The sequence below is a fragment of the Dipodomys merriami genome, unplaced genomic scaffold, assembly GCF_024711535.1.
Source record: "Dipodomys merriami isolate MVZ:Mamm:240054 unplaced genomic scaffold, mDipMer1.0.p SCAF_1, whole genome shotgun sequence".
Classification (NCBI taxonomy): Eukaryota; Metazoa; Chordata; class Mammalia; order Rodentia; family Heteromyidae; genus Dipodomys; species Dipodomys merriami.
This window is the reverse complement of record NW_027202270.1, coordinates 134703753-134713795: the sequence shown is the minus strand read 5'-3', so window position 1 is coordinate 134713795 and position 10043 is coordinate 134703753. Positions and strand designations below refer to the sequence as shown.

At 44.6% G+C, this 10043-nt stretch overlaps 1 pseudogene; it reads right to left on the bottom strand.

The window, feature by feature from the left end:
• Nucleotides 1–8081: 8081 nt before the first annotated feature.
• Nucleotides 8082–8873, bottom strand: LOC138806820 (large ribosomal subunit protein eL8 pseudogene; annotated as a pseudogene).
• Nucleotides 8874–10043: the final 1170 nt, after the last annotated feature.

The following is a 10043-nucleotide window of genomic DNA, read 5'->3' as shown; positions in this document are numbered from 1 at the left end:
TTGTGAGAAGCATTACAGGAAGTCTGTGGGAATTAAACTTTATGCTGTGTGCCTTTGCTTTGACCTCAATTTTACAGTCCCAGTCTTTTTCAGGGCCTTTCTCTACCTTCTTGAAAAGCTGTGCAATGAGGTTATCCTTCATCGCTGAGACCATCTTCCCATCATTTGTGTTAGGAAGGTGACATATTTCCCTTTCCTCCTAAAGGTCAAGCCAATTTACTCTGTGTGAGGGAGTCTAGTGTGCTTGTCACGCATGGCAGTCAGGTCTTGATCGATGTCAAGTGGCTACAGTGGCTCGAAGGCAGCACCCGCCTCTTCTAGGTAAGCAGCCAGGGTGCTTGATGGCTTTGTGCTGAGAGATGGAGTCCAAGTGCAAGTTCAGAGGTCTGTGGTAATAGCTGCCCCTCCATAAACCCTGCTGATTATCAGTTTGCTGCAGTCAGTCCCATCCTTCCAGGCCTCAGTTCCCCTGTTAACCTCCAATGTCACTTGCAAGCAACCCTGTCTCATTAGCAGCAATTCTCCCAGGCAGACTCAGGAGTTGCCCTCAGATTGGCGTTTTCTGCAATGTAGAGGGCCATCAGTTTGGAGAGGGCTTACTGGTCCGCAGCAGAGAACAGGGATCCCTTTCTCTCTGTGTGTGTGTGAGCACACACACACACACACACACACACACACACACACACACACACACACACACACACACATGTACGTGTCTTAATTACACTTCCCAATTAAGATCTTGGCTCTTAGCTAGGTGCCAATGGCTCATGCCTATAATACTAGCTACTCAGAAGGCTGAGATCTGAGGATCATGGGTCAAAGCCAGCCTTGGCAGATAAATCTAAGAAGCTCTTAACTTCAATTAACCATCCAAAAGCCAAAGTGAAGGTGTGGCTCAAGTACAGAGCCCCAGCCTTGGGTGAAAAAGCCAAGTGAGACAGCACAAGGCCCTGAGTTCAAGCCCTGGTGTCAGTACCAGCGCATGCACACATGCACACACAAACACATTTTACCCATATTATTATTGTTATTATTATTATTGGTATCTGTCGTGGGGCTTGAACTCAGGGCCTGGGCACTCTTCCTGTGCTTTTTTGTTCAAGGCTAGAGCTCTAGAGCTCTACCACTTGCAACACAGCTCCACTTCCGGATTTTTTGGGTTTAATTGGAGATAAAAGAGTCTCATGGACTTTCCTGCTGGTCTTGAACCATGATCCTCAGCTCTCAGCTTCTTTTTTTTGTCCATCATGGGGCCTGAACTCTGGGCTTGGGCACTGTCCCTCAGCTCTTCAGCTCAAGGCTAGCGTTCTACCACTTGAGCCACAGTGCCACTTCCAGCTTTTTCTGCTTATGTGGTGCTGAGGAGTCAAACCCAAGGCCTCATGAATGCAAGGCAAGCGCTCTACCACTGAGCCACCTTCCCAGCCCCAAGCTCTCAGCTTCTTGAGCAGCTAGGACTACAGTCATGAGCCATTGGCATCTGGCTGTCACATTAATTGTTTAAAATATGAATTGATTAATGTTGGCAAACACTATATGCACGAAAATAATAGAACTCTCTTACTACCAGAAGACTCATCCCTCTGTTTCTCCAACCCATCTCTTGAAGAAAAAAATCACATAGCCCAGAATGTCAATAAAAATGGAGTTCGGAGTTCTTCGGTATGGTCTCATTTTTTAGATGAGAGAACAAGGTACAGAGAGCGAAGGTGACTTAAGCACTAGAAAACATGATTCCTAGTGACTCTGTTCCTTCTTCTCTATGGCTGGGAAGAGTTTGATGATGTACATACTCCTCTGCCTTTGGGGTCTGACTCCCTCATCAAAACAAAGAGAGATGTTAAAAAAAAAGTGAACTGTTTCCATTTTAGTCTCATGTGAAGGAAGTCCTCTCGGGCTTCATAATCTCCTCTCCCTTTAGCTCCTCAGAGGTTCTAGGCATCTATTTCAACAAATACTGGATCCTGCTGTCTGAGAATCACAGCTTGTATTGCTTTTTTTTGCCCATGCTGATGGAGAACCCATGCTGATTGGAGCAGAGCAAGACACATGACCCTTAGTAATTTCATTCATAGGTTGAGCATCTGCCAATGGCATGGCCAAATGGAGAGATGTAGAAATTGTGGTTCATGGTGATGGGTGCTAGACCTAGAAGGGAGCACAGATCTGGATAATAGAATTACTCTATTGAGTCCTGTGCAGGAAGAATAAGCAGAAAAGGATGATTGTTTTTTAAAGAAGCAAGAGGGTGGACTCAATGTAGACAAACATGGATATGAGCAACCATGTTGCTCAAGAGAAAAACAGCCTCAGCTCTTTGTGACTTCTGGAATTCAAGGTTCTGCTGAACTTCCTTTCCTCACTCTGGCTGCTGCAGATTTCATTTCTCTGCTAGCCTTTATTTGCATTGGCTTTATTCCCTTATAACCACACTTCCCTAATCAGAATGTTATCTTGTGCAGTCCACATTTTGAGTCTTGTTCTTCAAACCAGGAACAAACGCTCAAAGGTCAGAGATTAATGCCTATCCTTTGAAAAATCTTTCCAGGTAATTTGTACATATGACAGCTGTTGAAAGGTTGGGCTGGAAGGCTTTCTGGAAATGCAGTTCTATAAACCCTTTTAAACATTTACATCAGTTGGCCTCAAGGAAGCCTTTTTGAACTGTCCAACATAAAGCTACTCAATGCTGCCATTGTAATTTTTAAGGAAAATAAATTCCAGTCTGTATATGCAGCTCCCATTTCCCCAGACTTGGCCAGCTGACAGGTGGAGACACGCTAAGAGGGTCTGCAATCGCAGATGTCTCAGCCTCCTGTAGAGCTTCAGGTCCTGAAAAAATAGTACAAGAGACTCTCTGAGAGCTTTGGTCTCTTTCTGGGGAGTTCACATTCTACAGTGATGACTTAAGTTTTTTTTTTCCTTCTTCTGGAGCTGTTATTTCTCATTTTCTCCAGCTGGACTTTAGCCCAGGCTATGATGAACATTACTTCCTTTCCAATAGTTGTCAGGTGCTCACTGAATTGGGAGAAAGGGAGCATTGAGCTGCCAAGTGTTAGAAGTAATCACCGAGGCCTGAGGAAAGTTTCTACAGAAGCCTTGGGTGAAGCTGCACTAGACACCTAGGGATGTGAATCTATGAAGAGCTGGCCAGAGACAGACATTGACCGCAGCTCCTTCCAGAGACTACAGTGTTGACGGTGTGTGAGACCTGCCCTCCTCCATGGCCAGGACTACCCATAAAGCCTTGGTAATTGCCTCTGGGCAAGGCTTAATAAATTACACGTGTTTTATTTTTTAATTTTTTATTGTGATTAAGTGATTCCATAAATTTCACAAATTTCATCGTATTATGAGATAGTGATACTTAATCACAGACACATTCTAACCTTCATGAGGCAAATTGTCATTATCATGGTCTATAAAGTTTGTGAATTCTATGCGCTTTGACAATACAACTATTTCTTCCACATCAGGTGATGTGTATCCTTTCTTTCCTTTTGCTTAATGTAAGCTGTTCCCTCTTTCCCTCTTATTCCCTCCCTCCCATCGCTGCCCTTGAGTTGCTTAGTTCATTTTCATCCATGTCCAGTGCAACTGATGGGTCCCGCTGTTGTATGTTTTCTCCTGTTTCCCTCAGACAGAGGAGGAGTCCTCTGTCCTCAGATGTGCGATGTGCATGTGTGTGTGTGTGTGTGTGTGTGTGTGTGTGTGTGTGTGTGTGTGTGTGTGTGTGTGTGTGTGTGTGATCAGCAGCATGGGGTCATTTGGTAATAAGATGGCAAGATGAGTTGGAGGTCCTTTGTTTCTGGAGTCTTGTTTACTTTGTCCTATCTCCTTATGGTTTAGATTTAACATCCACATATCAGGGGACCATGTGCCATTTGTCTCTCTGCTCTTGCTTACCTCACTCAGAAAGATTTTTTCTAGTTCCATCCATTTCCCTGCAAATGCCATTATTTTGTCCTTTCTAATGGTTGCATAATATTCCATTGTATATAGGTACCACAATTTTTGGATCCATTCAACTGCCGTTGGGCATCTGGGTTGTTTCCATATCTTGGCTATTGTGAACAGTGCTAGAGTGAACACTGCCATGGGGCATCTGGGTTGTTTCCATATCTTGGCTATTGTGAACAGTGCTAGAGTGAACATGGAGGTGCATGTGTCCTTATATCCTGGTTCTTGTTGCTCAGGATAGACTCCTAGGAGTGGTATGGCTGGGTCGTAGGGGAGATCTATATTCAGCTTTCTGAGGTACCTCCAGACTGCTTTCCAAAATGATTGTATTAGTATACATTCCTACCAGCAGTGTAGTAAGGTTCCTGTTTCTCTGCATCTCCTCCAGCATTTGTTGTTGGCTGAATTTAGGATACGGGCCATTCTGACTGGGGAAAGGTGGTATCTCAGGGTTGTTTTTATTTGCATTTCCTTTACAGCCAGGGATGGTGAACATTTCCTCATGTGTTTCTTTGCCTTTTTTATCTCTTCTTCTGAGAAGTCTCTCTTTAGTTTCCTTGCCCATTTAGTAATTGGTTTGTTAGGTTTGGGAGGGATTAGTTTCTTGAGTTCCCTATGTATACTGGATATTAGGCCCTTGTCTGATATATGGCTGGCAAATACTTTTTCCCAATTAATTGGCTGTCTTTCTAGTTTGGTTGCTATGTCTTTAGCTGGGCAGAAAATTTTTATCTTGTCGAGTCTCTCTCCAATTTGTTGTGGCCCTGGGGACTCTGTTCAGGAAGTTCCTGCCTGTGCCTATAAGTTCAAATGTTTCTCCTACTCTGTCCTTCAGTAGTTTCAGAGATTCAGGTTTGATGTTAAGGTCTTTAATCCATTTTGAGTTGATGTTAGTGCATGGTGACAGGCTGGGGTCCACTTTTAGTTTTCTGCATGTGTCTGACCAGTTTTCCCAGCATCAGTACTTGAAGAGACTCTGCTTCTTCTACTGTATGTCATTGGCTCCTTTTTCAAATATCAGCTGACTGTAAACTACACAGGTTTTAAAGGAAAGGAGAACACACTATCCCAAGTGTGTCTCTTTAACACAAGAGGGCAATTAGGCAGCCAAATCAGCAAAAGCTCCCACCTCTGGGTTTGCCTAAAAACAATACTGCCCCTTCTTCCTTCTGAACCAGGAAAGATGAAAATTATGATTGGAGACAACTTCAGACCTTTATTAACCTAGAGACAGACCCACAGGAATCCACACAAAAAGTGCTACTAGCTCACCTTTCTCTACTATTAATGTCATATATACATATATGACATGTATATATACATACATGTATATATGGATACATATATCACACCTGTGTATGACATATATCACATGTATATATCTTATACATGTATATACACATACATATGCTTTGCCAGTCATCCTTGGAGACTGAAACCACTTGTCCTGTCACCACATGTGTATATACAGATATATATATATATATATATATATATATCTGTATATACACATACATATATATACATCTATATCTGTATAGATGTATATATACATACATATGCTTTGCCAGTTACCCTTGGAGACTGAAACCACTTTCCTTTGTCCTGTCACCTCTTTGTAGACTTAAGGTGTAGGAAAACTGCTCCCCGTCTTCCTGCTTACTTATTTCCCTTCCCCATCATACCTTTCACCCTTTTAAGCTGACCCACCCTTATGGACTGTGTTTATTACTTATCATTGAAGAGCAAATAACTCCTAAGCTTAAACAGCAAACATTATCTCACAGTTTCTGGGGTTCAGGAACAGAAGGGCAATATTACTGGGAGCCTGTGGATCAAGGTGTGTCATAAAGTTCAAGGGTGACAGGCCAGGTGCAAGATCATGCCTATGGGCAGGGCCCCATCAAGCTCATTTAAGCTGTTGGTGGTATTTGGCTTCCCTCAACTTCCTCCTCTGAGAGTCTCTCCTTGGGACATCTTACAGCATAGCGAGTAGCTTCCTCATAGCTAGTGAGAGAGAGAATGGGAGCATGAACACCCAGGCCGAAAGTTGCAGTCTTTCTGTAACCAACCAAGGGTGTGACACCCCTACTGTTAGTAAGTCCAGTGTTGTGGGCAGGGATTCTTGAGTGGAAAGACCAGGAGTTAGGGATCACTGGAGCTGAGAGCTGCCCACTAAGCTGCGAGGCCCAGCCAACATTTCACCCTCTCCTTACCATATCTTTTCACAGTCTGAAACTTGTTTCTCCACACAGAGGATTTCATTCAGCTCTGCTCTGTACAATTGGTGTGTTGCACATGTTTTAGAGGCTTCTCTCCTAACAGAGTCCTAAGTCTAACCTCCCTTACTTCCTTTGTGGTCTCCATTCATCGTCTCAGATCCTGAGTTATAATCAACTTTTGTTGGTTATGATCAACCTTTAACTTATTTAAATCTTTTTGTTTCATTCCATTCAGCGTTCTGAGGCTCTGGGATGTCTATGGAAACCTTTCTATTCACAGCTGTTCCCTCCTGAGGATCTGGTCCTGAGTGGATGGCTGGTCCTTGCAGGGTTACTTTTTTCGCTGCAGAACTGTCTCGTGATGCCTTCAACACGATTCAGCTGTTGAGAGAGCCGGGAAAAGGGGGGGGGCTGTGATTTGGAGGTCTTTAAGAACTAAGAAAAAAAGGAGCTAGCAGTTTACATTGAGTATCTCACTACATCTTCTAAAAAAATACAGGGTGGCATTTACTGCTCCTATTTTGCCAATATGAACTGCAAGGAGCCAAGCTTGAGCCTAAACCCAGACCTCAGAGTTTCCCTTTCTCCCATCCCCTGCCTCAGAATCCTTCCTTTCTTGCTTGCTTCCTTCCTCCCTCCCTTCCCTCCTCCCTTCTTTCCTCCCTCCCTCCCTTCTCTTCTTTCTTTCTTTCCTTCTCTTCTTTCTTTCTTTCTTTCTTTCTTTCTTTCTTTCTTTCTTTCTTTCTTCTTTCTTTCGTGGTCCGGTTGTGGGGCCTGAACTCTGGGCCTGGGCGCTGTCCCTCAGCTCTTCAGCTCAAGGCTAACACTCTACCACTTGAGCCACAGTGCCACTTCTGGCTTTTTTCTTTTTTTTTTTTTTTGCTTATGTAGTGCTGAGGAATCGAACCCAGGGCCTCAGACATGCAAGGCAAGCGCTCTACCACTGAGCCATCTTCCCAGCCCTCTTTCTTTCTTTCCCTTTCTTCCTCTTCTGCATCCATTCTTTGATGATTATCTGTTGGAAACATATAAACACATAAAGTAGCAAAAAAATTCTCTAACAGAATCAATTTCCCCACAAACCAGGGTCCTTTCTGCTGGAGCTGCTTGATGCTCCCCTCCCCCATGCGTTCTGTTCACCAACAGTGTCCTGATGAGAGACACTCCTATGAGGGATGGCCAAAGGGCTTCCACCCTTATTCCCAAAGGTCAGGAAGAACATTAAACTCATCCGGCCAGGGCTCCTGACTCCTTAGCAAGCAGGAAGGGGTTGGGCAGGGGGAACCTGGAGCATATGAGGTGTTTCACAGTCTTCTGCTCCCAAAGCCCTAACACTCCAGGGTGAAAGCGTGGCTTATAAAGCAGGTAGACCTTTATCACAGAGATTTGCTGCCCCTTTTCTGAGGGTCTTAACCCCCCAACTGGGACTGTAATGCTGCAGGGGATATTGACCAGACTGAGAGTCACAGAAAGTGTGAGCATAGCAGGTGAAAGGGCTGTCTTTGGAAAGACCTGCTTTTAAAGTTGGCTGTTGGCTGGCATCTAAGACTGGGCTTTGGGAATATTGACAAATGACTTACAGTGTCTAAACCATATGAACAATGAAGCTAATGACAAACACTGGTGTCCTTCTGGGAATCTGGCCTTTGAATAAATGCTAGACTAAGGGTGCCTGTGTGACCAGCCCAGTGAAAATCCTTGGCATTGAGTCTATAAGAAGTTTCTCTGGTATCATCATATCATACATGCTGCTCCAATTGGAAGAATTAAGCATGTCCTGTGTGACACCACAGGGAAAGGATGCGTGGAAGCTCCTGCCTGCTTTCTGTTTGCTAATTTTTTTTGAGGAAGGACAGTTTTATTATTTTCATGTACAGAGAAATCAACATTGCACACTTAGCCCAGCTTAGTGGCCAGCTCCTTAGCTTTTGCCTTTTCCAGCTTGGCAAATTGAGCCACAGATTTTTGGACCCAGGACATTGCCTCCCCAGTGACAATGGATCTCATCATATCTGTCAATGTAATTGGTCCTAATAGCCTCTACCAGCTTCACCAGAGATCCTTTGTCTTCCAAGTTAACCTGAGTGAAGGCAACGGTGGTACATGTTTTCCTGTGGGTGAGGCGCCCCAGCCTGGCCTTCCCCTTGATGCAGTAGGGAGCACCCATCTTGCCGCACAGGGCAGGCAGGAATACAGCCAGCTCCATAGGGTCCACATCATGTACGATCACCACAAGCTGAGCCGCCTTCTTCTCCACCAAGACAGTAACAGTGTTAACCCCTGCTTGAAGGACTGGAGGTCTCTTAGTGGGATATCTCCTTTGCCAGCAGCTTTCTTCTCAGCTCAGGCCAACAGTCTGTGCTTCTTCTCCTGCTTTGTCTCTGGCCTGTACGTGTGGGCTAGTTTAAGTAATAGTGTAGCTGTCTGGCGGGCCAAGGCCTGGGTAAACTGCTTAATTGCAGGAGGCACTTTCAGCCGCTTGTAGAGGATTGGCCTATGCTGCTGCAGCCGGATATAGCAGATTTGACAAAATAGGTAAGGTCCTTTTGGGCTGGATGTCCTGTCACTGCCAAAGTTTTTAGGCCTTTTTTCAAACAGTGGAGTTACCACCTTCTTGGCCTCCTGCTTCTTCATGACAGCAGGGGCTGGGGCCACCTTCTTACCCCTGGCCTTCTTTCCTTTGAGCATCTTGGGTGACTAGAGAGCTGTTTGCTAATCTTACTTTGTTATCTCTTCTGAGGAGTGGAGCTGTGGCTCAAGAAGTAGAGCCAGGCCTTTAGTGATAAAGCCAAGTGAGAGTGTGAGGCCTTGGGTTCAAGCCCCAGTAAGGCACATGTTATGCACACAAACACACACACACACACACACACACACACACACACACACACACACAGAATCACTGTATCCCTTCTGTAGTAGACTTTAACCAGTACTACTACTGAATCCTCCCAGCACTGAGCCTGGGGTGGTCTTGGAGACCCTTAGAAAAAGTAGGGAAGATTGGGGGATGAAAATTATGCAGCCACATGTTTGCAAGTCCTCTTCACAATGGGCCTTGTTTCCTGCCCCCCCATGGATTCCCCTCCCACTGATGGTCCACTGAGTGGACCATTTATTCAAAATAAATGCTTGTGAGTGTCTCTGTGAGTCCATCTAGCTTGAACTCTGATCTAGGAAAATCAGACCAGAGCTTATTAATATGAAGAAATCATAAATAAATTAAATAACTAAAATGATAATAAAATACTGATAAGTACTCTACTTAATGCTCTTCTCTTCTGTACAATACTCAGAGCAGTAACCTTTTCTCTGAGGCTGTAGATGGATTTCCAGATTTGCCTGATGGAGATAACACAACAGCAAGAGTATATTTGCCAGGGATACAAAAGTCAGGGTTACTAGTGTGGTTGTCTAATGTTCCCGGGATCTGGGCCTCACACTCCAGTAATTCCCGGCTGTGCCCTCCCCACTCCCCCCCCCAGCTCTTGGAATATTGGGAATATTGGGAAGTTTCTTCTCAAAATGTAGGGGGTGGGGACAAAGATGGGCACAGGGTCAGATGCTATGCACAGTGGAAGTCTTTAAAAAAAAAAAAACAACTTTGGATTTTCTGGGTACCAGTGGCTCAAGCCTATAATCCTAGCTACTCAGGAGGCTCTGAGGATAGTGGCTCAAAGCCAGACTAGGCAGGAAAGTCCATGAAACTCTTATCTCGAACCACCAAAAAGCAGGAAATGGAGCTGTGGTTCAAGTGGTAGAGCATTATTATCTGGGGATGGGGAGGTGCTCAGGTACAGCAACCAAGCCCTGAGGTCAAACCCCAGAATTTGCAATAACAAAAAAAGAAAAAGGAAAAAA